We start from the raw sequence: 27553 nt of genomic DNA, 5'->3' as shown, positions 1-27553 counted from the left end.
GCAATGTGATGAGAAGGCCAAGGAACATTCTGATGACATGCATCATGGAGCTTTGTGATGACAAGGGCATGGAGAATTGTGATTACAGGGGTCATGGAATATTGTGATGACAGGGGTGAGGGAGTATTGTGATGAATAGCGATGGAACATTGTGATATCAGTGGTGAGAAAGCATTTTGAGGAGAAGTGCATGGAGCATTGTGATGACAAGGTTTATGGAGCATTTTGATGACAAGGATGTGGAGCATTGTGATGACAAGTGCATGGTGCATTGTGATGACATGGGTTATGGAGCATTGTGCTGACACGCACATCGAGCATTGTGATGACAAGCGTCATGGAGCATTGTGCAGACAAAGGCATGGAGCTTTGTGATGACAAGGGTCACAGAGCATTGTTATAAAAATTTCATGGAGCATTGTGGTGACAAATGTCACAGAGCTTTGTGTGTTGAGGTCATGGACCATTGTGATGACAAATGTCATGAAGCATTGTGATGACTGGAGTCATGGAGCATTGTGATAACAGGGGTCTTGGAGCATTGTGATGAAAAGGGAATGGATCATTGTGATGAAAAAGGCATGGAGCCTTGTCCTGACAGTGTTCAAGGAGCATACTGATGACAAGTGTCAGCGAGCATTGTGATGCCAAGTGTATTGAGCATTGTGGTGACAAAGGTCATGGAGCATTGTGATGAGAAGACCTTGCATAATTGTGATGACGAGCGTCATGGGGCATGTGATGACAAGTGATATGGAACATTGTGATCAGAAAAGTTTGGAGCATTGTGATGACAGAGGACATGGAGTATTTTGATTTCATTGTGATGACAATAGCATGAATCATTATGATGATGGGCATGGTGCATTGTGATGACAGTGTTCATGGATCACTGAGATGAAAAGTGGCATGGAGAATTGTGATTACAGAGGTCTTGGAGCATTGTGATGACAAGGGTCATGGAGCCTTGTGATGACAAGGCCGTGGAACATTGTGATGGCAGGGTTCATGGAGCATTGTTATGACAGGTGTAATGGAGCATTGTGATTACAAGGGCATGGAGCATTGTGATGACAAGGGACACAGTGCATTGTGATGAAAATTTCATGGAGCATTGTGGTGACAAAGATCACAGAGCCTTGTGTGACGAGGGCATGGATCACTGTGATGAGAAAGGTCAGGAATCATTGTAATGACTGGAGTCATGGAGCATTGTGATGACAGGGGTCATGGAGCATTGTGATGACAAGGGCATGGAGCACTGTGATGACAGGGGCATGGAACATTGGTCTGACATGTTTCATGGATTATTGTGATGACAGTGGGCATGGCACATGAGATGACAAGGGCATGGAACATTGTGATGACAAGGTCATGGAATATTGTGAAGACAGGTGTCAGGGAGCATTGTGATGACATATGTCATTGTCCATTGTGATGACAATGGCATGGAGCATTGTGATACCAAGTGTCATGGAGGATTGTGATGACAAAGGTAATGGAGCATTTTGATGACAAGGGCTTGGAACATTGCGATGACAAGGGTCATTTAGCATTGTGATGACAAGGGCATGGAGCATTCTGATGAAAAGGTGCATGGAGCATTGAGATTACAGGGGTTTTGAAGCAATGTGATTACAAGGGCATGGAGCATTGTGATGAGAAGGCAATGGAGCATTCTGATGACATGCGTCATGGAGCTTTGTGATGACAAGGACATGGAGCATTGTGATTACAGGGGTCTTGGACCATTGTGATGAAAAGGGAATGGATCATTGTGATGAAAAAGGCATGGAGCCTTGTCGTGACACTGTTCAAGGAGCATACTGATGACAAGTGTCAGCGAGCATTGTGATGCCAAGTGTATTGAGCATTGTGGTGACAAAGGTCATGGAGCATTTTGATGAGAAGACCTTGCATAATTGTGATGACGAGCGTCATGGGGCATGTGATGACAAGTAATATGGAACATTGTGATCAGAAGGGTTTGGAGCATTGTGATGACAGAGGACATGGAGCATTTTGATTTCATTGTGATGACAATAGCATGAATCATTATGATGATGGGCATGGTGCATTGTGATGACAGTGTTCATGGAGCACTGAGATGAAAAGTGGCATGGAGAATTGTGATTACAGAGGTCTTGGAGCATTGTGATGACAAGGGTCATGGAGCCTGGTGATGACAAGGCCGTGGAACATTGTGATTGCAGGGTTCATGGAGCATTGTGATGACAAGGGCATGGAGCATTGTGATGACAAGGGACAGTGCATTGTGATGAAAATTTCATGGAGCATTGTGGTGACAATGATCACAGAGCCTTGTGTGACGAGGGCATGGATCATTGTGATGAGAAAGGTCAGGAATCATTGTAATGATTGGAGTCATGGAGCATTGTGATGACAGGGGTCATGGAGCATTGTGATGACAAGGGCATGGAGCAATTTGATGACAGGGGCATGGAACATTGTTCTGACAAGTTTCATGGATTATTGTGATGACAGAGGACATGGACCATTGCTCTGACAAGTTTCATGGATTATTGTGATGACAGTGGGCATGGACCATTGTGATGAGAAAGGGGATGAATCATTGTGATGGCTGGAGTCACGGAGCATTGTGAAGACAGGGGTCATGGAGCATTGTGAAGACAAGTGCATGGAGCAATGTGATGACAGGGGCATGGAACATTGGTCTGACAAGTTTCATGGATTATTGTGATGAAAGTGGGCATGGAGCATTGAGATGACAAGGGCATGGAGCATTTTGGTGACAAGGGCATGTAATATTGAGAAGAGAGGTGTCAGGGAGCATTGTGATGACATATGTCATTGTCCATTGTGATTACAATGGCATGGAGCATTGTGATACCAAGTGTCATGGTGGATTGTGATGACAAATGTAATGGAGCATTTTGATGACAAGGACTTGGAACATTGCGATGACAAGTGTCATGGAGCTTTGTGATGACAAGGGCATGGAGCATTCTGATGAAATGTTGCATGGAGCATTGAGATTACCGGGGTTTTGAAGCAATGTGATTACAAGGGCATGGAGCATTGTGATGAGAAGGCAATGGAGCATTCTGATGATATGCGTCATGGACCTTTGTGATGACAAGGACATGGAGCATTGTGATTACAGGGGTCTTGGACCATTGTGATGAAAAGGGAATGGATCATTGTGATCAAAAATGCATGGAGCCTTGTCATGACAGGGTTCAAGGAGCATACTGATGACAACTGTCAGGGAGCATTGTGATGATAAGTGTATTGAGCATTGTGATGACAAAGATCATGGAGCATTGTGATGAGAAGACTATGGATAACTGTGATGACCAGCATCATGGGGCATTGTGATGACAAGTGTTATGGAACATTGTGATCAGAAGGGTTTTGTGCATTGTGATGACAGAGGTCATTGAGCATTTTGATTTCATTGTGATGACAATAGCATGAAATATTATGGTGATGGGCACGGTGCATTGTGATGACAGGGTTCATGGAGCATTGAGATGAAAATGGGCATGGAGCATTGTGACTACAGGGGTGTTGGAGCATTGTGATGACAAGGGTCACAGAGCATTGTAATGAAAAGTTCATGGAGCATTGTGGTGACAAAGGTTACAGAGACTTGTGATGATGAGGGCATGGACCACTGTGATGACAAAGTCTTGAAGCATTGTGATGATTGGAGTCACGGATCATTGTGATGACATGTGTCATGGAGCATTGTGATGACAAGTGCATGGAGCATTGTGATGACAGTGGCCATGCAGCACTGTGATGACAAGGGTCATGGAGCATTGTGATGACAAGCCTCACGGAACATTCTGATTAAAGTTGTCATGGAGCACTGGGATGACAAGGGCATGGATCATTGTGATGACAAGTGTCATGGAGATTTTTGATGACAAGATTCCCGGATCATTGTGTTGTGAAGCTTCATGGAGCGTGGGGATGACAGTGGTCATGGATCATTGTGATGACAGTGGTCATGGTGCATTGTGATGAGAAGGTCATGGATCATTGGGCTGAAAATGTTCATGGAGTATTGTGATGACAGGAGCCATGGAGCATTGTGATGAAAACGGAATCGAGCATTGTGATGAGAAGGTCCTGGAGCATTGTGTTGAGAAGACCATGGAGTCTTGTGATGACAGGGATCATGGAGAATTGTGATGACAAGGGTCATGGAGCATTGTGATGACAAGGCTGTGGAACATTGTCATGACAGGGGTGAGGGAGTATTGTAATGACTAGTGATGGAACATTTTGATATCAGTGGTGAAAGAGAATTTTGTTGAGAAGTGCATGGAGCTTTGTGATGACAATGTTTACGGAGCATTGTGAAGATAAGGTTGTGGAACATTGTGATGACCATCGCATGGCACATTGTGATGACATGGGTCATGGAGCATTGTTCTCACAAGCGCATGGAGCATTGTGATGACAAGGGTCAGAGAGCATTGTGATGAAAAGTTCATGGAGCATTATGGTGACAAATTTCAAAGAGCACTGTGATGAGGAGGGCATGCACCATTGTGATGACAAAGGTCATGAAGCAATGTGATGACTGGAGTCACGGAGGACTGTGATGACAATGGCATGGAGCATTGTGATGACAGGGGCATGGAGCATTTGTCTGACAAGTTTCATAGATTATTGTGATGATAGTGGGCATGGCAGATTGTGATGACAAGGTCATGGAGCATTGTAATGACCAGGTCATGGAATATAGTGAAGACAGGTGTCAGGGAGCATTGTGATGGCATATGTCATGGTGCATTGTGATGACAATGACATGGAGCATTGTGAAGCCACGTGTCATGGGGGATTGTGATGACAACGGTAATGGAGCATTGTGATGACAAGGGCCATTGAGAATTGTGATGACAAGTTCGTGAAGCACTGTGATGAAAAGCACATGGAGCTTGCTATGCCAGGGGTCATGGAGCATTGCAATGACAAGTGCATGGAGAATTGTGATGAAAAGAGCATGTAACATTGTGATGAGAAGTGTCATGGAGCATTGTGATGGCAAGACCGTGGAGCACTGTGATGAGAAGACCATGGATAATTGTGATGACGAGCATCATGGAGCATTGTGATGACAAGGGCCAGTGAGAATTTTGATGCCAACGTCGTGAAGCATTGTGTTGACAAGTGCACGGAGCTTGCTATGACAGGGCACATGGTGCATTGCGATGAAAAGTGCATGGAGAATTGTGATGAGAGGGGTCATGGAGCATTGTGATGAAAAGGGCATGGAGCATTGTGATGGAAAAGGCATGGAGCTCTTCATGAAAGTTTTCAAGGAGCATTCTGACGACAAGTGTCAGGGAGCATTGTGATGACAAGTGTATTGTGCATTGTGATGACAAAGTTCATGGAGCATTGTGATGACACGGGCATGGAGTATTGTGATGACAGGTAATATGGAGCGTTGCAATGACAAGTGTTTTGGAACAATGTGATCACAAGGGTTTGGAGCATTGTGATGACAGATGTCATGGAGCATTTTGATTTCATTTTGATGACAATAGCATGAAGCATTATGTTGATGGGCATGGTGCATTGTGATGACACGGTTCATGGAGCATTGAGATGAAAAGTGGCATGGAGCATTTTGATTACAGGGGTCTAGGAGAATTGTGATGACAAGGGCATGGAGCATCGTGAATGAGAAGGCCATGGAGTATTCTGATGACATGCGTCATGGAGCTTTGTGATGACAAGGACATGGAGCATTGTGATGACAAGGGTTATGGAGCCTTGTGATGACAAGGCCGTGGAACATTGTAATGGCAGGTGTCATGGAGCATTGTTATAACAGGGTTAATGGAGCATTTTGATGACAAGGGCATGGAGCATTGGTCTGAAATGTTTCATGGATTATTGTGATGAGAGGGGGCATGGAGCATTGTGATGACAAGGGCATGGAACACTGTGATACATGGGTCATGGCAGATTGTAATGAAAAGGGCATGGAGCATTGTGTTAAGAAGAGCATTGAGGATTGTGATGAAAATCATCATGGAGACTGTGATGACAACTGCATGGAACAATGTGATGAGAGTGTTCATGGAGCATTTTGATGACAATGGCATGGAGCACTGTGATGCCAAGGTTCATGGAGGAATGTGATGACAAAGTTAATGGATCATTGTGATGACAGGGCTTTGGAGCATTGTGAGGACAAGGGTCATGGAGCATTTTGATGACAAGGGCATGGAGGATTGTGATGACAAGGGCCATTGAGAATTTTGATGACAATTTCGTGAAGCATTGTGATGAAAAGCACATGGAGCTTGCAATGACAGGGCTCATTGAGCATTGCAATGACAAATGCATGGAGAATTGTGATGACAAGAGCATGTAACATTGTGATGAGAAGTGTCATGGAGCATTGTGATGGAAAGACCGTGGAGCATTGTGATGAGAAGATCATGGATATTTGTGATGACGAGCGTCACGGAGCACTGTAATGACAAGGGGCATGGAGCATTGTGATGACAGGTGTCATGGAGCATTGTGATGACAGGGATCATGGAGCATTGTGATGCCAAGTGTCATGGAGGAATGTGATGACAAAGTTAATGGAGCATTGTGATGACAGGGGTTTGGAGCATTGGGAGAAAAAGGGCATGGAGCATTGTGATGAAAAAGGCATGGAGCCTTTTCATGACAGGTTTCGAGGAGCATTCTGAGGAAAAGTGTCAGGGAGCATTGTGATGACAGGTGTATTGAGCATTGTGATGACAAAGTTCATGGAGCATTGTGATGGCAAGGGCATGGAGTATTGTGATGACAGGCATCATGGAGCGTTATGATGACAAGTGTTATGGAACATGGTGATCACAAGGGTTTGGAGCATTGTGATGACAGAGGTCATGAAGCATTGAGATAACTGGAGTCACGGAGCACTGTGATGACAGGGGTCATGGAGCATTGTGATGACAAGGGCATGGAACATTGTGATGACAAGGTCATGGAGTATTTTGAAGACAGGTGTCAGGGAGCATTGTGATGACATATGTCATTGTCCATTGTGATGACAATGGCATGGAGCATTGTGATACCAAGTGTCATGGAGGATTGTGATGACAAAGGTAATGGAGCATTTTGATGACAAGGGCTTGGAACATTGTGATGACAATGGTCATGGAGCATTGTGATGGCAAGGGAATGGAGCATTGTGATGACAAGGGCCATTGAGAATTTTGATGAAAACGTCGTGAAGCATTGTGATGAAAAGCACATAGAGCTTGCTATGACTGTGGTCATAGAGCATTACGATGACAAGTGCATGGAGAATTGTGAAGACAAGATCATGTAACATTGTTATGAGAAGTGTTAAGGATCATTGTGATGACAAGGACGTGGAGTATTGTAATGACAAGGCACATGGAGCATTGTGATGGCAAGACCGTGGAGCATTGTGATGAGAAGACCATGGATAATTGTGATGACGAGCATCATGGAGCACTGTAATGACAAGGGGCATGGAGCATTGTGATGACAGGGGTCATGGATCATTGTGATGACTAGGGTCATGGAGGATACTGATGAGAAGCTTGTGAAGTATTGTGATGACAATGGCATCGGACATTGTGATGAAAGGGGCATGGAGCCTTTTCATGACACGGTTCAAGGAGCATTCTGATGAGAAGTGACAGGGAGCATTGTGATGACAAGTGTATTGAACATTGTGATGACAAATGTCATGGAGCATTGTCATTAGAAGTCCATGGATAATTGTGATGACAGGCATCAAAGTGTGTTGTGATGACAAGTGTTATAGAACATTGTGATCACAAGTGTTTGGAGCATTGTGATGACAGAGGTCATGGATCATTTTGATTTCAAGGAGCATGGAGCATTTTGATGACAAGGACATGAAGCAATGTGAACCCAACGTTCATGGAGGATTTTGATGACAATGGTAATGGAGAATTATGATGACGAGCGCATGGAGCATTGTGATGACAAGGTAATGTAGCATTTTGCTGACAAAGGCATGGAGCATTGTGATGGCGCGGGTCACGGAGCAATGTGATGACAAGCGTCACAGATCATTGTGATTACAGGGGCCATGGAACACTGGGATGACAAGGGCATGGATCATTGTGATGACAATGATCATGGAGCATTTTGATGCCAGTGTTCATGGAGCATTGTGATGACATGGGTCATGAAACATTGTGATGAGAATGTCATGGAGCATTGGGCTGAAAATATTCATGGAGTATTGAGATGACAGGTGTCATAGAACATTGTGATGTCAAGGTAATGGAGAATTGTGATGACAAGGTTCTGGAGGATTGTGATGAGAGTACCATGGAGCCTTGTGATGACAATTCTCATGGAGCATTCTGATGAAAAGGGGCATGGAGCATTGTGATTACAGTGGAATTGGATCCTTGTGATGACAAGGCCATAGAACATTGTGATGGCAGGGTACAAGGAGAATGGTTATGACATGGGCAATGGAGCATTGTGATGAAAAGGGCATCGAGCATTTGTCTCAAAAGTTTCATGGATTATTGAGATGAGAGTGGGCAAGGAGCATTGTGATGACAAGGGCACCGAACAATGTGATACATGGGTCATGTAGGATTGTAATGACAAGGGCATGGAGCAATATGATGAGAGGCTTCATGGAGCAATGTGATGACAAGGGCATGGAGCATTGTGATGACAAGGGTCATGGAGCATTTTGATGACAAGATTCCCAGATCATTGTGTTGTCGGGGTCATGGAGCGCTGTGATGACAGTGGTCATGGAGCATTGTGATGACAGGGTCAAGGAGCATTGTGATAAGAAGGTCATGGAGCATTGGGCTGAAAATATTCATGGGGTATTGTGATGACAGGGGTAATGGGGCATTGTGATGACAAGGGAATGGAGTATTGTGATGACAAGGTCCTGGGGCATTGTGATGAGAAAACCATGGAGCCTTGTGATGACAATTCTCATGGAGCATTCTGATGAAAAGGTTCATGGAGCATTGTGATTACAGGGGTCATGGAGCATTGTGATGAAAATGGCATGGAGCATTGTGATGCCAAGGGTCATGGAGCTTTGTGATGACAAAGTTCATGGAGCATTTTGATGACAAGTTCGTGGTGCATTGTGATGAGAAGGGCAGGGAGCATTTTGATGACAGGGTCATGGAGCAATTTGATGAAAAGTATCATGGAATATTTTGATGACAGTGGTTATGGAACACTGTTATGTCAGGGGTCATGGAGCATTGTGATGAAAAGGGTCATGGAGGATTTTGATGACAGGGGTTATGGAACATCGTGATGTCAGGGTTCATGGAGCATTGTGATGATAAGGTCATGTAGCATTGTAATGACAGGGATCATGGAACATTGTGATGACGGGGGGAGAGAGCATTTTGATGAGACGTGCATGGAGCATTGTGATGACAAGGTTTTTGGAGCACTGTAATGACAAGAGTGTGGAGCATTGTGATGACAAGCGCATGGCACATTGTGATGACATGGGTTATGGAGCATTGTGCTCACAAGCGCATGGAGCTTGTGATGACAAGGCTCATGGAGAATTGTGCTGACAAAGGCATGGAGCATGGTGATGACTAGGATCATAGAGCATTGTGATGAAAAGTTCATGGAGCATTGTGGTGCGAAAGGTTACAGAGCCTTGTGTGACGAGGACATGGACCATTGTGATGACAAATGTCATGAAGCCTTGTGATGACAGGAGTCACAGAGCATTGAGATGACTGGGGTCTTGGAGCACTGTGATGACAAGGACATGGAGCATTTTGATGAGAAGGCCATGGAGCATTCTGATGACATGCATCATGGAGCTTTGTGATTAAAGGTCATGGAGCATTGTGATTACAGGGGTCTTGGAGCATTGTGATGAAAATGGTATGGATCATTGTGATGAAAAAGGCATGGAGCCTTGTCATGACAGGGTTCAATGAGCATACTGATGACAAGTGTCAGGGAGCATTGTGATGACAAGTGTATTGAGCATTGTGATGACAAAGGTCATGGAGCACTGTGATGAGAAGTCCATGGATAATTGTGATGATGAGCGTCATGGTGCATTGTGATGACAATGGTTATGGAACATTGTGATCACAAGGGTTTGGAGAATTTTGATGACAGAGGTCATGGAGCATATTGATTTCATTGTGATGACAATAGCATGAAGCCTTATGATGATGGACATGATGCATTGTGATGACAGGGTCATGGAGCAATTTGATGAAAAGTGTCATGGAACATTTTGATGACAGTGGTTATGGAACATTGTGATGTCAGGGGTCTTGGAGCATTGTGATGAAAAGGGTGATGGAGCATTCTGATGACAGAGGTTATGGAAAATTTTGATGTCAGGGGTCATGGAGCATTGTGATGATAAGGCATGTAGCATTGTGATGACAGAGGTCATGGAAAATTGTGATGACAGTGGTGAGGGAGTATTGTGATGACTAATGATGGAACACTGTAATATCAGTAGTGAGAAAGCTTTTTGATGAGAAGTGCATGGAGCATTGTGATGACAAGATATATGGAGCATTGTGATGACAAGGTTTATGGAGCATTGTGATGACAAGGCTGTGGAGCATTGTGATGACAAGTGCATGGCACATTTTGATGACATGGGTCATGGAGCATTGTGCTGAGAAGCGCATGGAGCATTGTATTGACAAGGGTCATGGAGCATTCTGCTGACAAAGGCATGGAACATTGTGATGACTACGGTCACAGAGCATTGTGATGAAAAGTTCATGGAGCATTGTGACAATGGTCACAGAGCCTTGTGATGAGGAGTTCAAGGACCATTGTGATGACAAAGGTCATGAAGGATTGTGATGACTGGAGTAACGGAACACTGTGATGACAAGGGTATGGAGCATTCTGAAGACAGGGGCATGGTGCATTGGTCTGACAAGTTTCATGGTTTATTGTGATGACAGTGGGCAAGGCGCATTCTGATGAGAAGAGCATGAAGCATTGTGATGAGAATGTCAGAGAGTACTGTGAAGACAGTGGTCTGGGAGCATTGTGATGACATATGTCATGGTCCATTGTGATGACAATGGCAAGGAGCATTGTGATGCCAAGTGTCATGGAGGAATGTGATGACAAAGTTAATGGAGCATTGTGATGACAGGGTTTTGGAGCATTGTGATGACAAGGGTCATGGAGCATTTCGATGACAAGGGCATGGAGGATTGTGATGACAAGGGCCATTGAGAATTTTGATGACAAGTTCGTGAATCATTCTGAGGAAAAGCACATGGAGCTTATTATGACAGGGGTCATGGAGCATTTCGATGACAAGTGCATGGAGAATTGTGATGACAAGAGCATGTAACACTGTGATGAGAAGTGTCATGGAGCATTGTGGTGGCAAGACCGTGGAGCATTCTGATGAGAAGACCATGGATAATTTTGATGATGAGCATCATGGAGCACTGTAATGACAAGGGGCATGGAGCATTGTGATGACAGGTGTCATAGAGCATTGTGATGACAGGGGTCATGGAGCATTGTGATGACAAGGGTCATGGAGCATTCTGATGACAAGCTTGTGGAGTATTGTGATGACAATGGAATGGAGCATTGTGAGGAAAAGGGCATGGAGCATTGTGATGAAAAAGGCATGGAGCCTTTTCATGAAAGGGTTCAAGGAGCATTCTGACGAAAAGTGTCAGGGAGCATTGTGATGACAAGTGTATTTAGCATTGTGATGACAAAGATCATGGAGCATTGTGATGAGAAGTCCATGGATAATTGTGATGACCAGCCTCATGGGGCATTGTGATGACAAGTGTTATGGAACATTCTGTTCAGAATGGTTTGGTGCATTGTGATGACAGAGGTCATTGAGCATTTTGATTTCATTGTGATGACAATAGCATGAAATATTATGGTGATGGACACGGTGCATTGTGATGACAGGGTTCATGGAGCATTGAGATGAAAAGGGGCATGGAGCATTGTGATTACAGGGCTGTTGGAGCATTGTGATGACAAGGGCATGGAGTATTGTGATGACAGGCATCATGGAGCGTTGTGATGACAACTGTTATGGAACATTGTGATCACAAGTGTTTGGAGCACTGTGATGACACAGGTCATGGATCATTTTGATTTCAAGTATGATGGAACATTGTGATGACAAGGGCATGAAACAATGTGATCCCAAGGTTCACGGAGGATTGTGATGACACTGGTAATGGAGAATTGTGATGACAAGTGCATGGAGCATTGTGATGACAAGGTCATGTAACATTTTGCTGACAAAGGCATGGAGAATTGTGATGACAAGTGTCATGGAGCTCTGAGACGACAAGCGTCAAGGAGATTTGTGATTACAGGGGTCATGGAACATTGGGATGACAAACGCAGGGAACATTCTGATGAAAAGTGGCATGGATCATTTTGATGACCGTGGTCATGTAGCATTGTGATGACATGGGTCATGGAGCTTTGTGATGAGAAGGTCATGGAGCAGTCGGCTGAAAATGTTCATGGAGTACTGTGATGAGAGGGGTCATGGAGCATTGTGATGAGAAGGGAATGGAGCAATGTGATGAGAAGGTCCTGGAGCATTTTGATGAGAGGGCCTTGGAGCCTTGTGATGAGAATAGTCATGGAGCATACTGATGAAAAGGTGCATAGAACATTGTGATTACAGGGGTTTTGAAGCATTGTGATGACCAGGGCATGGAGCATTGTGATGAGAAGGCCATGGAGCATTCTGATGACATGCGTCATGGAGCTCTGTGATAACAAGGACATGGAGCATTGTGATTACAGAGGTCTTGGAGCTTTGTGATGAAAAAGGAATGGATCATTGTGATTAAAAGTGCATGGAGCCTTCTCATGACAGTGTTCAAGGAGCATACTGATGATAAGTGTTCGGGAACATTGTGATGATAAGTGTATTGAGAATTGTGATGACAAAGGTCATGCAGCATTGTGATGAGAAGACCATGGATAATTGTGATTACCAGCGTCAAGGAGCATTGTAATGACAAGTGTTATGGAACATTGTGATCACAAGGGATTAGAACATTGTGATGACAGAGGTAATGGAGCATTTTGATTTTATTGTGATGACAATAGCATGAAGCATTATGATGATGGGCATGGTGCATTGTGATGACAGTGTTCATGGAGCATTGAGATGAAAAGTGGTATGGAGCATTGTGATTACAGGGGTCTTGGAGCATTGTGATCACAAGGGCATGGAGGATTGTGATTCGAAGGCCATGGAGCATTCTGATGACATGCGTCATGGATCTTTGTGACGACAAGGGCATGGAGCATTCTGATGACAAGGGTATGGAGTATTGTGATGACAGGCATCATGGAGCGTTGTGATGACAACTGTTATGGAACATTGTGATCACAAGTGTTTGGAGCACTGTGATGACACAGGTCATGGATCATTTTGATTTCAAGTATCATGGAACATTATGATGACAAGGGCATGAAACAATGTGATCCCAAGGTTCACGGAGGATTGTGATGACACTGGTAATGGAGAATTGTGATGACAAGTGCATGGAGCATTGTGATGACAAGGTCATGTAGCATTTTGCTGACAAAGGCATGGAGAATTGTGATGACAAGTGTCATGGAGCTCTGAGACGACAAGCATCAAGGAGCATTGTGATTACAGGGGTCATGGAGCATTGGGATGACAAACACAGGGAACATTCTGATGACAAGTGGCATGGATCATTTTGATGACTGTGGTCATGTAGCATTGTGATGACATGGGTCATGGAGCTTTGTGATGAGAAGTTCATGGAGCAGTGGGCTGAAAATGTTCATGGAGTACTGTGATGACAGTGGTCATGGAGCATTGTGATGAGAAGGGAATGGAGCAATGTGATGAGAATGTCCTGGAGCATTGTGATGAGAGGGCCATGGAGCCTTGTGATGACCAGGGTCATGGAGCATACTGATGAAAAGGTGCAAGGAGCATTGAGATTACAGGGGTTTTGAAGCATTGTGATGACAAGGGCATGGAGTATTGTGATGAGAAAGCAATGGAGCGTTCTGATGACATGCGTCATGGAGCTTTGTGATGACAAGGACATGGAGCATTGTGATTACAGGGGTCTTGGAGCATTGTGATGAAAAGGGAATGGATCATTGTGATGAAAAATGCATGGAGCCGTGTCATGACAGGGTTCAAGGAGCATACTGATGACAACTGTCAGGGAGTATTGTGATGACAAGTGTATTGAGCATTTTGGTGACAAATGTCATGGAGCACTGTGATGAGAAGACCTTGCATAATTGTGATGACGAGCGTCATGGGGTATTGTGATGACAAGTGTTATGGAACATTGTGATTAGAAGGGTTTGGAGCATTGTGATGACAGAGGTCATGGAGCATTTTAATTCCATTATGATGACAATAGCATGAATCATTATGGTGATGGGCATGGTGCATTGTGATGACAGGGTTCATGGAGCATTGAGATGAAAAGGGGCATGGAGAATTGTGATTACAGAGGTCTTGGTGCATTGTGATGACAAGGGCCATGGAGCCTTGTGGTGACAAGGCGGTGGAACATTGTGATGGCAGGGTTCATGGAACATTGTTATGACAGTTGTAATGAAGCATTGTGATGACAAGGGCATGGGGCAATGTGATGAGAGATTTCATTGAGCATTGTGATGACAATGGCATGGAGCATTGTGATGTCAAGTGTCATGGAGCTTTGTGATGACAAAGGTCATGGGGCATTTTGATGACAAGGTCATTGTGCATTATGATGAGAAGGACAGGGAGCATTGTGATGACAGGGTCATGGATCAATTTGAATAAAAGGGTCATGGAATATTTTGATGACACTGGTTATGGAAAATTGTGATGTCAGGGGTCATGAAGCATTGTGATGAAATGGGTCATGGAGCATTTTGTGAGAGGGTTTATGGAACATTCTGATGTCAGGGGTCATGGAGCATTGTGATGATAAGGGCATGTAGCACTGTGATGACAGGTGTCATGTAACACTGTGATGACATGTGTGAGGGCATATTGTGAGGACTAGTGATGTAACATTGTGATATATGTGGTGAGAGAGCATTTTGATGAGAAGTGCATGGAGCATTGTGATGAAAACTGTTATGGAGCATACCAATGATAAGGATGAGGATTATAGTAATGACAAGCGCATGGCGTATTGTGATGACATGGGTCATGTAGCATTGTGCTGACAAGCGCATGGAGCATTTTGATGACAAGTGTCATGGAGCATTGTGCTGACAAATGCATGGAGCATTTTGATAACAAGGGACAGAGAGCATTGTGATGAAATATTCATGGAGCATTGTGGTGAAAATGATCACAGAACCTTGTGTGACGAGGGCATGGACCATAGTGATGAGATAAGTCATGAAGCATTGTGATGACTGGAGTCACGGAGCATTGTGATGAAAGGGGTCATGGAGCATTGTGATGACAACGGCATGGAGCAATGTGATGAGAAAGTCATTGAGCATTGGCCTGAAAATGTTCATGGAGTATTGTGATGACAGTGGTCAAGGAGCATTGTGATGACAAGGGAATGGAGCTTTGTGATGACAAGGTCCTGGAGCAGTGTGATGAGAAGACCATGGAGCCTTGTGATTACAAGTCTCATGGAGCATCCTGATGAATAGGGGCATGGAACATTGTGATTACAGGGGTCTTGGAGCATTGTGATGACAAGGGCATGGAGAATTGTGATGAGAAGGCCATGGAGCATTCTGATGGCATGTGTCATGGATCTTTTTGATGACAAGGGCATGGAGCATTGTGATTACAGGCGTCTTGGAGCATTGTGATGACAAGGGTCATGGAGCCTTGGATGCCAAGGCGGTGGAACATTGTGATGGCAGGGGTCATGGAGCATAATTATGCCAGGGGTAATGGAGCATTGTGATGACAAGGGCATGGAACATTGGTCTGAAAATTTCATGGATTATTGTGATGAGATTCGGCATGGAACATTGTGATGACTAGGGCACTTAACACTGTGATACATGTGTCATGGAGGATTGTAATGACAAGGGCATGGAGCATTGTGATGAGAAGCGTATCGAGCATTGCGATGACAAGCGTCATGGAGCATTGTGTTGACAAGGGCATGGAGCATGTGATGAGAGGTTTCATGAAGCATTGTGATGAAATGGCATGGAGCATTGTGATGCCAAGGGTCATGGAGCTTTGTGATGACAAAGGTCATGGAGAATTTTGATGACAAGGTCGTGGTGCATTGTGATGAGAAGGGCAGGGAGCATTGTGATGACAGGGTCATGGAGCAAATTGATGAGAAGTGTCATGGAACATTTTGATGACACGGGTTATGGAACATTGTGATGTGAGGGGTCAGGCAGCATTTTGATGAAAAGGGTCATGAAGCATTCTGATGAAAAGGTGCATGGAGCTTTGAATTACAGGGGTTTGGAAATGTGATTACAAGGGCATGGAGCATTGTGATGAGAAGGCAATGGAGCATTCTGACGACATGTGTCATTGAGCCTTGTGATGACAAGGACATGGAGCATTGTGATGTCAGGGGTCATGGAGCATTGTGATGATAAGGGCATGTAGCACTGTGATGACAGTGGTCATGGAATATTGTGATGACAGGGGTGAACGAGTATTGTGATGACTAGTGATGGAACATTGTGATATATGTGGTGAGAGAGAATTTTGATGAGAAGTGCATGGAGCATGGTGATGACAAGTTTTATGGAGCATAGCGATGAAAAGGATGTGGAGCATTGTGATGAAAAGTGCGTGGCACATTGTGATGACATGTGTCATGGAGCATTGTGCTGACAAGCGCATGGAGCCTTTTGATGACAAGTGTCATGGAGCATTGTGCTGACAAAGGCATGCAGCATTGTGATGACAAGGGACACAGAGCATTGTGATGAAGATTTCATGGAGCATTGTGGTGACAAAGATCACAGAGCCTTGTGTGACGAGGGCATGGACGATTGTGAGGAGAAAGGTCATGAATCATTGTGATGACTGGAGTCACGGAGCACTGTTATGAGAGACGTCATGGAGCATTGTGATGACAAGGGCATGGATCATTGTGATGACAGGGTCATGGAACATTGGTCTGATATGTTTCATTGATTATTGTGATGACAGTGGGCATGGAGCATTGAGATGATAAGGGCATGGAGCATTGTGGTGACAAAGGTCACAGAGCCTTGTGTGACGAGGGCATGGACCATTGTGAGGACAAAGGCCATGAAGCATTGTGATGACTGGAGTCACGGAACATTGTGATGACAGGGGTCATGGAGCATTGTGATGACAAGGGCATGGAACATTGGTCTGAAAATTTAATGGATTATTGTGATGAGATTCGGCATGGAACATTGTGATGACTAGGGCATGGAACACTGTGATACATGTGTCATGGAGGAATGTAATGACAAGGGCATTGAGCATTGTGATGAGAAGTGTATCGACCATTGTGATGACAAGCGTCATGGAGCATTGTGGTGACAAGGGCATGGAGCAATGTGATGAGAGGTTTCATGTAGAATTGTGATGAAATGGCATGGAGTATTGTGATGCCAAGTGTCATGGAGCTTTGTGATGACAAACGTCATGGAGCATTTTGATGACAAGGTCATGGTGCATTGTGATGAGAAGGGCAGGGAGCGTTGTGATGACAGGGTCATGGAGCAAATTGATGAAAAGTGTCATGGAACATTTTGATGACAGGGGTTATGTAACATTGTGATGTCAGGGGTCATGGAGCATTTTGATGAAAAAGGAATGGATCATTGTGATGAAAAATGCATGGAGACTTGTCATGACAGGGTTCAAGGAGCGTACAGATGACAACAGTCAGGGAGAATTGTGATGATAAGTGTATTGAGTATTGTGATGACAAAGATCATGGAGCATTGTGATGAGAAGGCCATGGATAATTGTGATGACCAGCGTCATGGGGCATTGTGATGACAAGTGTTATGGAACATTGTGATCACAAGGGTTTGGTGCATTGTGATGACAGAGGTCATGGAGCATTCTGATTTCATTTTTATGACAATAGCATGAAGCATTATGATGATGGGCATGGTGCATTGTGATGATGCGGTTCATGGAGCATTGAGATGAAAAGGACCATGGAGCATTTTAATTATAGGGGTCTAGGAGAATAGTTATGACAAGGACATGGAGCATCGTGAATGAGAAGGCCATGGAGCATTCTGATGACATGTTCATGGAGCTTTGTGATGACAAGGGCATGAAGCATTGTGATGACAGGGGCATGGATGATTGGTCTGACAAGTTTCATGGATTATTGTGATGACTGTGGGCATGGCGCATTGTGATGACAAGGGCATGGAACATTATGATGACAAGGTCATGGAGTACTGTGAAGAAAGGTGTCAGGGAGCACTGTGATGACATGTCATTGTCCATTGTGATGACAATGGCATGGAGCACTGTGATACCAAGTGTCATGGAGGATTGTGAGGACAAGGATAAGGGAGCATTTTGATGACAAGGGCTTGGGACATTGTGATGACAATCGTCATGGAGCATTGTGATGACAAGCGCATGGAGCTTGCGATGGCAGGGGTCATAGAGCATTGTGATGACAAGTGCATGGAGAATTGTGATGACAAGATCATGTAACATTGAGATAAGAAGTGTCATGGAGCATTGTGATGACAAGAACCTGGAGAATTGTGATGACATGGGACATGGAGCATTGTGATGACCAGGGCATGGAGCATTGTGATGGCAAGACCGTGGATCATTGTGATGAGAAGATCACGGATAATTGTGATGACGAGCGTCATGGAGCACTGTAATGACATGGGCCATGTAGAATTGTGATTACTGGGGTCTTGGAGCACTGTGATGACAAGGGAATGGAGCATTGTGATGAGAAGGCCATGGTGCATTCTGATGACTTGCATCATGAATCATTGTGACAGCAAGTGCATGGAGCATTGTGATTACAGAGGTCTTGGAGCACTGTGATGACAAGGGTCATGGAGCCTTGAATGACAAGGCCGTGGAACATTGTGATGGCATGTGTCTTGGAGCATTGTTATGACAGGGGTAATGGAGCATTGTGATGACAAGGGCATGGAATATTGGTCTGAAAATTTCATGGATTATTGTGATGAGTTTCGGGATGGAACATTGTGATGAGTAGGGCACGGAACACTGTGATGACTAGGGCACGGAACACTCTCATACATGTGTCATGGAGGATTGTAATGACAAGGGCATGGAGCATTGTGATGAGAAGAGTGTCGAGCATTGTGATGACAAGCGTCATGGAGCATTGTGCTGACAAGGGAATGGAGCAATGTGAAGAGAGGTTTCATGTAGCATTGTGATGAAATGTCATGGAGCATTGTGATGCCAAGGGTCATGGAGCTTTGTGATGACAAAGGTCATGGAGCATTTTGATGACAAGGTCGTGGTGCATTGTGATGAGAAGGGCAGGGAGCATTATGATGACAGGGTCATGTAGCAAAATTGATGAAAAGTGTCAAGGAACATTTTGATGACAGGGGTTATGGAACATTGTGATATCAGGGGTCATGGAGCATTTTGATGAAAAGGGTCATGGAGCATTCTGATGAAAAGGTGCATGGAGCATTGTGATTACAGGGATTTTGAAGCATTGTGATGACAAGGGCATGGATCATTGTAATGAGAAGGCAATGGAGCATTCTGATGACATGCGTCATGGAGCTTTGTGATGACAAGGACATGGAGCATTGTGACTGCAGTGGTTTTGGAGCATTGGGAAGAAAAGGGAATGGATCATTGTGATGAAAAATGCATGGAGCCTTGTCATGACACTATTCAAGGAGCTAACTGATGATAAGTGTCCGGGAGCATTGTGATGATAAGTGTATTGAGCATTGTGATGACAAAGGTCATGGAGTATTGTGATGAGAAGACCATGGATAATTGTGAGGACCAGGCTCATGTGGCATTCTGATGACAAGTGTTATGGAACATTTTGATCACAAGGATTTGGTGCATTGTGATGACAGAGGTCATTGAGCATTTTGATTTCATTGTGATGACAATAGCATGAAATATTATGGTAATGGGCACGGTGAATTGTGATGACAGGGTTCATGGAGCATTGAGATAAAAAGGGGCATGGAGCATTGTGATTACAGGGGTGTTGTGGCATTGTGACGACAAGGGCATGGAGCATTGTGATGTGAAGGCCATGGAGCATTATGATGACATGCTTCATGGAGCTTTGTGATTGTAAGTTAATGGAGCATTGTGATTACAGGGGTCTTGGAGCATTGTGATGACAAGGGTGATGGAGCATTCTGATGACAGAGGTTATGGAAAATTTTGATGTCAGGGGTCATGGAGCATTGTGATGATAAGGCATGTAGCATTGTGATGACAGAGGTCATGGAAAATTGTGATGACAGTGGTGAGGGAGTATTGTGATGACTAATGATGGAACACTGTAATATCAGTAGTGAGAAAGCTTTTTGATGAGAAGTGCATGGAGCATTGTGATGACAAGATATATGGAGCATTGTGATGACAAGGTTTATGGAGCATTGTGATGACAAGGCTGTGGAGCATTGTGATGACAAGTGCATGGCACATTTTGATGACATGGGTCATGGAGCATTGTGCTGAGAAGCGCATGGAGCATTGTATTGACAAGGGTCATGGAGCATTCTGCTGACAAAGGCATGGAACATTGTGATGACTACGGTCACAGAGCATTGTGATGAAAAGTTCATGGAGCATTGTGACAATGGTCACAGAGCCTTGTGATGAGGAGTTCAAGGACCATTGTGATGACAAAGGTCATGAAGGATTGTGATGACTGGAGTAACGGAACACTGTGATGACAAGGGTATGGAGCATTCTGAAGACAGGGGCATGGTGCATTGGTCTGACAAGTTTCATGGTTTATTGTGATGACAGTGGGCAAGGCGCATTCTGATGAGAAGAGCATGAAGCATTGTGATGAGAATGTCAGAGAGTACTGTGAAGACAGTGGTCTGGGAGCATTGTGATGACATATGTCATGGTCCATTGTGATGACAATGGCAAGGAGCATTGTGATGCCAAGTGTCATGGAGGAATGTGATGACAAAGTTAATGGAGCATTGTGATGACAGGGTTTTGGAGCATTGTGATGACAAGGGTCATGGAGCATTTCGATGACAAGGGCATGGAGGATTGTGATGACAAGGGCCATTGAGAATTTTGATGACAAGTTCGTGAATCATTCTGAGGAAAAGCACATGGAGCTTATTATGACAGGGGTCATGGAGCATTTCGATGACAAGTGCATGGAGAATTGTGATGACAAGAGCATGTAACACTGTGATGAGAAGTGTCATGGAGCATTGTGGTGGCAAGACCGTGGAGCATTCTGATGAGAAGACCATGGATAATTTTGATGATGAGCATCATGGAGCACTGTAATGACAAGGGGCATGGAGCATTGTGATGACAGGTGTCATAGAGCATTGTGATGACAGGGGTCATGGAGCATTGTGATGACAAGGGTCATGGAGCATTCTGATGACAAGCTTGTGGAGTATTGTGATGACAATGGAATGGAGCATTGTGAGGAAAAGGGCATGGAGCATTGTGATGAAAAAGGCATGGAGCCTTTTCATGAAAGGGTTCAAGGAGCATTCTGACGAAAAGTGTCAGGGAGCATTGTGATGACAAGTGTATTTAGCATTGTGATGACAAAGATCATGGAGCATTGTGATGAGAAGTCCATGGATAATTGTGATGACCAGCCTCATGGGGCATTGTGATGACAAGTGTTATGGAACATTCTGTTCAGAATGGTTTGGTGCATTGTGATGACAGAGGTCATTGAGCATTTTGATTTCATTGTGATGACAATAGCATGAAATATTATGGTGATGGACACGGTGCATTGTGATGACAGGGTTCATGGAGCATTGAGATGAAAAGGGGCATGGAGCATTGTGATTACAGGGCTGTTGGAGCATTGTGATGACAAGGGCATGGAGTATTGTGATGACAGGCATCATGGAGCGTTGTGATGACAACTGTTATGGAACATTGTGATCACAAGTGTTTGGAGCACTGTGATGACACAGGTCATGGATCATTTTGATTTCAAGTATGATGGAACATTGTGATGACAAGGGCATGAAACAATGTGATCCCAAGGTTCACGGAGGATTGTGATGACACTGGTAATGGAGAATTGTGATGACAAGTGCATGGAGCATTGTGATGACAAGGTCATGTAACATTTTGCTGACAAAGGCATGGAGAATTGTGATGACAAGTGTCATGGAGCTCTGAGACGACAAGCGTCAAGGAGATTTGTGATTACAGGGGTCATGGAACATTGGGATGACAAACGCAGGGAACATTCTGATGAAAAGTGGCATGGATCATTTTGATGACCGTGGTCATGTAGCATTGTGATGACATGGGTCATGGAGCTTTGTGATGAGAAGGTCATGGAGCAGTCGGCTGAAAATGTTCATGGAGTACTGTGATGACAGGGGTCATGGAGCATTGTGATGAGAAGGGAATGGAGCAATGTGATGAGAAGGTCCTGGAGCATTTTGATGAGAGGGCCTTGGAGCCTTGTGATGAGAATAGTCATGGAGCATACTGATGAAAAGGTGCATAGAACATTGTGATTACAGGGGTTTTGAAGCATTGTGATGACCAGGGCATGGAGCATTGTGATGAGAAGGCCATGGAGCATTCTGATGACATGCGTCATGGAGCTCTGTGATAACAAGGACATGGAGCATTGTGATTACAGAGGTCTTGGAGCTTTGTGATGAAAAAGGAATGGATCATTGTGATTAAAAGTGCATGGAGCCTTCTCATGACAGTGTTCAAGGAGCATACTGATGATAAGTGTTCGGGAACATTGTGATGATAAGTGTATTGAGAATTGTGATGACAAAGGTCATGCAGCATTGTGATGAGAAGACCATGGATAATTGTGATTACCAGCGTCAAGGAGCATTGTAATGACAAGTGTTATGGAACATTGTGATCACAAGGGATTAGAACATTGTGATGACAGAGGTAATGGAGCATTTTGATTTTATTGTGATGACAATAGCATGAAGCATTATGATGATGGGCATGGTGCATTGTGATGACAGTGTTCATGGAGCATTGAGATGAAAAGTGGTATGGAGCATTGTGATTACAGGGGTCTTGGAGCATTGTGATCACAAGGGCATGGAGGATTGTGATTCGAAGGCCATGGAGCATTCTGATGACATGCGTCATGGATCTTTGTGACGACAAGGGCATGGAGCATTCTGATGACAAGGGTATGGAGTATTGTGATGACAGGCATCATGGAGCGTTGTGATGACAACTGTTATGGAACATTGTGATCACAAGTGTTTGGAGCACTGTGATGACACAGGTCATGGATCATTTTGATTTCAAGTATCATGGAACATTATGATGACAAGGGCATGAAACAATGTGATCCCAAGGTTCACGGAGGATTGTGATGACACTGGTAATGGAGAATTGTGATGACAAGTGCATGGAGCATTGTGATGACAAGGTCATGTAGCATTTTGCTGACAAAGGCATGGAGAATTGTGATGACAAGTGTCATGGAGCTCTGAGACGACAAGCATCAAGGAGCATTGTGATTACAGGGGTCATGGAGCATTGGGATGACAAACACAGGGAACATTCTGATGACAAGTGGCATGGATCATTTTGATGACTGTGGTCATGTAGCATTGTGATGACATGGGTCATGGAGCTTTGTGATGAGAAGTTCATGGAGCAGTGGGCTGAAAATGTTCATGGAGTACTGTGATGACAGTGGTCATGGAGCATTGTGATGAGAAGGGAATGGAGCAATGTGATGAGAATGTCCTGGAGCATTGTGATGAGAGGGCCATGGAGCCTTGTGATGACCAGGGTCATGGAGCATACTGATGAAAAGGTGCAAGGAGCATTGAGATTACAGGGGTTTTGAAGCATTGTGATGACAAGGGCATGGAGTATTGTGATGAGAAAGCAATGGAGCATTCTGATGACATGCGTCATGGAGCTTTGTGATGACAAGGACATGGAGCATTGTGATTACAGGGGTCTTGGAGCATTGTGATGAAAAGGGAATGGATCATTGTGATGAAAAATGCATGGAGCCGTGTCATGACAGGGTTCAAGGAGCATACTGATGACAACTGTCAGGGAGTATTGTGATGACAAGTGTATTGAGCATTTTGGTGACAAATGTCATGGAGCACTGTGATGAGAAGACCTTGCATAATTGTGATGACGAGCGTCATGGGGTATTGTGATGACAAGTGTTATGGAACATTGTGATTAGAAGGGTTTGGAGCATTGTGATGACAGAGGTCATGGAGCATTTTAATTCCATTATGATGACAATAGCATGAATCATTATGGTGATGGGCATGGTGCATTGTGATGACAGGGTTCATGGAGCATTGAGATGAAAAGGGGCATGGAGAATTGTGATTACAGAGGTCTTGGTGCATTGTGATGACAAGGGCCATGGAGCCTTGTGGTGACAAGGCGGTGGAACATTGTGATGGCAGGGTTCATGGAACATTGTTATGACAGTTGTAATGAAGCATTGTGATGACAAGGGCATGGGGCAATGTGATGAGAGATTTCATTGAGCATTGTGATGACAATGGCATGGAGCATTGTGATGTCAAGTGTCATGGAGCTTTGTGATGACAAAGGTCATGGGGCATTTTGATGACAAGGTCATTGTGCATTATGATGAGAAGGACAGGGAGCATTGTGATGACAGGGTCATGGATCAATTTGAATAAAAGGGTCATGGAATATTTTGATGACACTGGTTATGGAAAATTGTGATGTCAGGGGTCATGAAGCATTGTGATGAAATGGGTCATGGAGCATTTTGTGAGAGGGTTTATGGAACATTCTGATGTCAGGGGTCATGGAGCATTGTGATGATAAGGGCATGTAGCACTGTGATGACAGGTGTCATGTAACACTGTGATGACATGTGTGAGGGCATATTGTGAGGACTAGTGATGTAACATTGTGATATATGTGGTGAGAGAGCATTTTGATGAGAAGTGCATGGAGCATTGTGATGAAAACTGTTATGGAGCATACCAATGATAAGGATGAGGATTATAGTAATGACAAGCGCATGGCGTATTGTGATGACATGGGTCATGTAGCATTGTGCTGACAAGCGCATGGAGCATTTTGATGACAAGTGTCATGGAGCATTGTGCTGACAAATGCATGGAGCATTTTGATAACAAGGGACAGAGAGCATTGTGATGAAATATTCATGGAGCATTGTGGTGAAAATGATCACAGAACCTTGTGTGACGAGGGCATGGACCATAGTGATGAGATAAGTCATGAAGCATTGTGATGACTGGAGTCACGGAGCATTGTGATGAAAGGGGTCATGGAGCATTGTGATGACAACGGCATGGAGCAATGTGATGAGAAAGTCATTGAGCATTGGCCTGAAAATGTTCATGGAGTATTGTGATGACAGTGGTCAAGGAGCATTGTGATGACAAGGGAATGGAGCTTTGTGATGACAAGGTCCTGGAGCAGTGTGATGAGAAGACCATGGAGCCTTGTGATTACAAGTCTCATGGAGCATCCTGATGAATAGGGGCATGGAACATTGTGATTACAGGGGTCTTGGAGCATTGTGATGACAAGGGCATGGAGAATTGTGATGAGAAGGCCATGGAGCATTCTGATGGCATGTGTCATGGATCTTTTTGATGACAAGGGCATGGAGCATTGTGATTACAGGCGTCTTGGAGCATTGTGATGACAAGGGTCATGGAGCCTTGGATGCCAAGGCGGTGGAACATTGTGATGGCAGGGGTCATGGAGCATAATTATGCCAGGGGTAATGGAGCATTGTGATGACAAGGGCATGGAACATTGGTCTGAAAATTTCATGGATTATTGTGATGAGATTCGGCATGGAACATTGTGATGACTAGGGCACTTAACACTGTGATACATGTGTCATGGAGGATTGTAATGACAAGGGCATGGAGCATTGTGATGAGAAGCGTATCGAGCATTGCGATGACAAGCGTCATGGAGCATTGTGTTGACAAGGGCATGGAGCATGTGATGAGAGGTTTCATGAAGCATTGTGATGAAATGGCATGGAGCATTGTGATGCCAAGGGTCATGGAGCTTTGTGATGACAAAGGTCATGGAGAATTTTGATGACAAGGTCGTGGTGCATTGTGATGAGAAGGGCAGGGAGCATTGTGATGACAGGGTCATGGAGCAAATTGATGAGAAGTGTCATGGAACATTTTGATGACACGGGTTATGGAACATTGTGATGTGAGGGGTCAGGCAGCATTTTGATGAAAAGGGTCATGAAGCATTCTGATGAAAAGGTGCATGGAGCTTTGAATTACAGGGGTTTGGAAATGTGATTACAAGGGCATGGAGCATTGTGATGAGAAGGCAATGGAGCATTCTGACGACATGTGTCATTGAGCCTTGTGATGACAAGGACATGGAGCATTGTGATGTCAGGGGTCATGGAGCATTGTGATGATAAGGGCATGTAGCACTGTGATGACAGTGGTCATGGAATATTGTGATGACAGGGGTGAACGAGTATTGTGATGACTAGTGATGGAACATTGTGATATATGTGGTGAGAGAGAATTTTGATGAGAAGTGCATGGAGCATGGTGATGACAAGTTTTATGGAGCATAGCGATGAAAAGGATGTGGAGCATTGTGATGAAAAGTGCGTGGCACATTGTGATGACATGTGTCATGGAGCATTGTGCTGACAAGCGCATGGAGCCTTTTGATGACAAGTGTCATGGAGCATTGTGCTGACAAAGGCATGCAGCATTGTGATGACAAGGGACACAGAGCATTGTGATGAAGATTTCATGGAGCATTGTGGTGACAAAGATCACAGAGCCTTGTGTGACGAGGGCATGGACGATTGTGAGGAGAAAGGTCATGAATCATTGTGATGACTGGAGTCACGGAGCACTGTTATGAGAGACGTCATGGAGCATTGTGATGACAAGGGCATGGATCATTGTGATGACAGGGTCATGGAACATTGGTCTGATATGTTTCATTGATTATTGTGATGACAGTGGGCATGGAGCATTGAGATGATAAGGGCATGGAGCATTGTGGTGACAAAGGTCACAGAGCCTTGTGTGACGAGGGCATGGACCATTGTGAGGACAAAGGCCATGAAGCATTGTGATGACTGGAGTCACGGAACATTGTGATGACAGGGGTCATGGAGCATTGTGATGACAAGGGCATGGAACATTGGTCTGAAAATTTAATGGATTATTGTGATGAGATTCGGCATGGAACATTGTGATGACTAGGGCATGGAACACTGTGATACATGTGTCATGGAGGAATGTAATGACAAGGGCATTGAGCATTGTGATGAGAAGTGTATCGACCATTGTGATGACAAGCGTCATGGAGCATTGTGGTGACAAGGGCATGGAGCAATGT

Source organism: Hyperoodon ampullatus (assembly GCF_949752795.1).
Source record: "Hyperoodon ampullatus genome assembly, contig: SUPER_X_unloc_1, whole genome shotgun sequence".
In the NCBI taxonomy this organism is placed as follows: domain Eukaryota; kingdom Metazoa; phylum Chordata; class Mammalia; order Artiodactyla; family Ziphiidae; genus Hyperoodon; species Hyperoodon ampullatus.
This window is presented reverse-complemented; position numbering follows the sequence as displayed.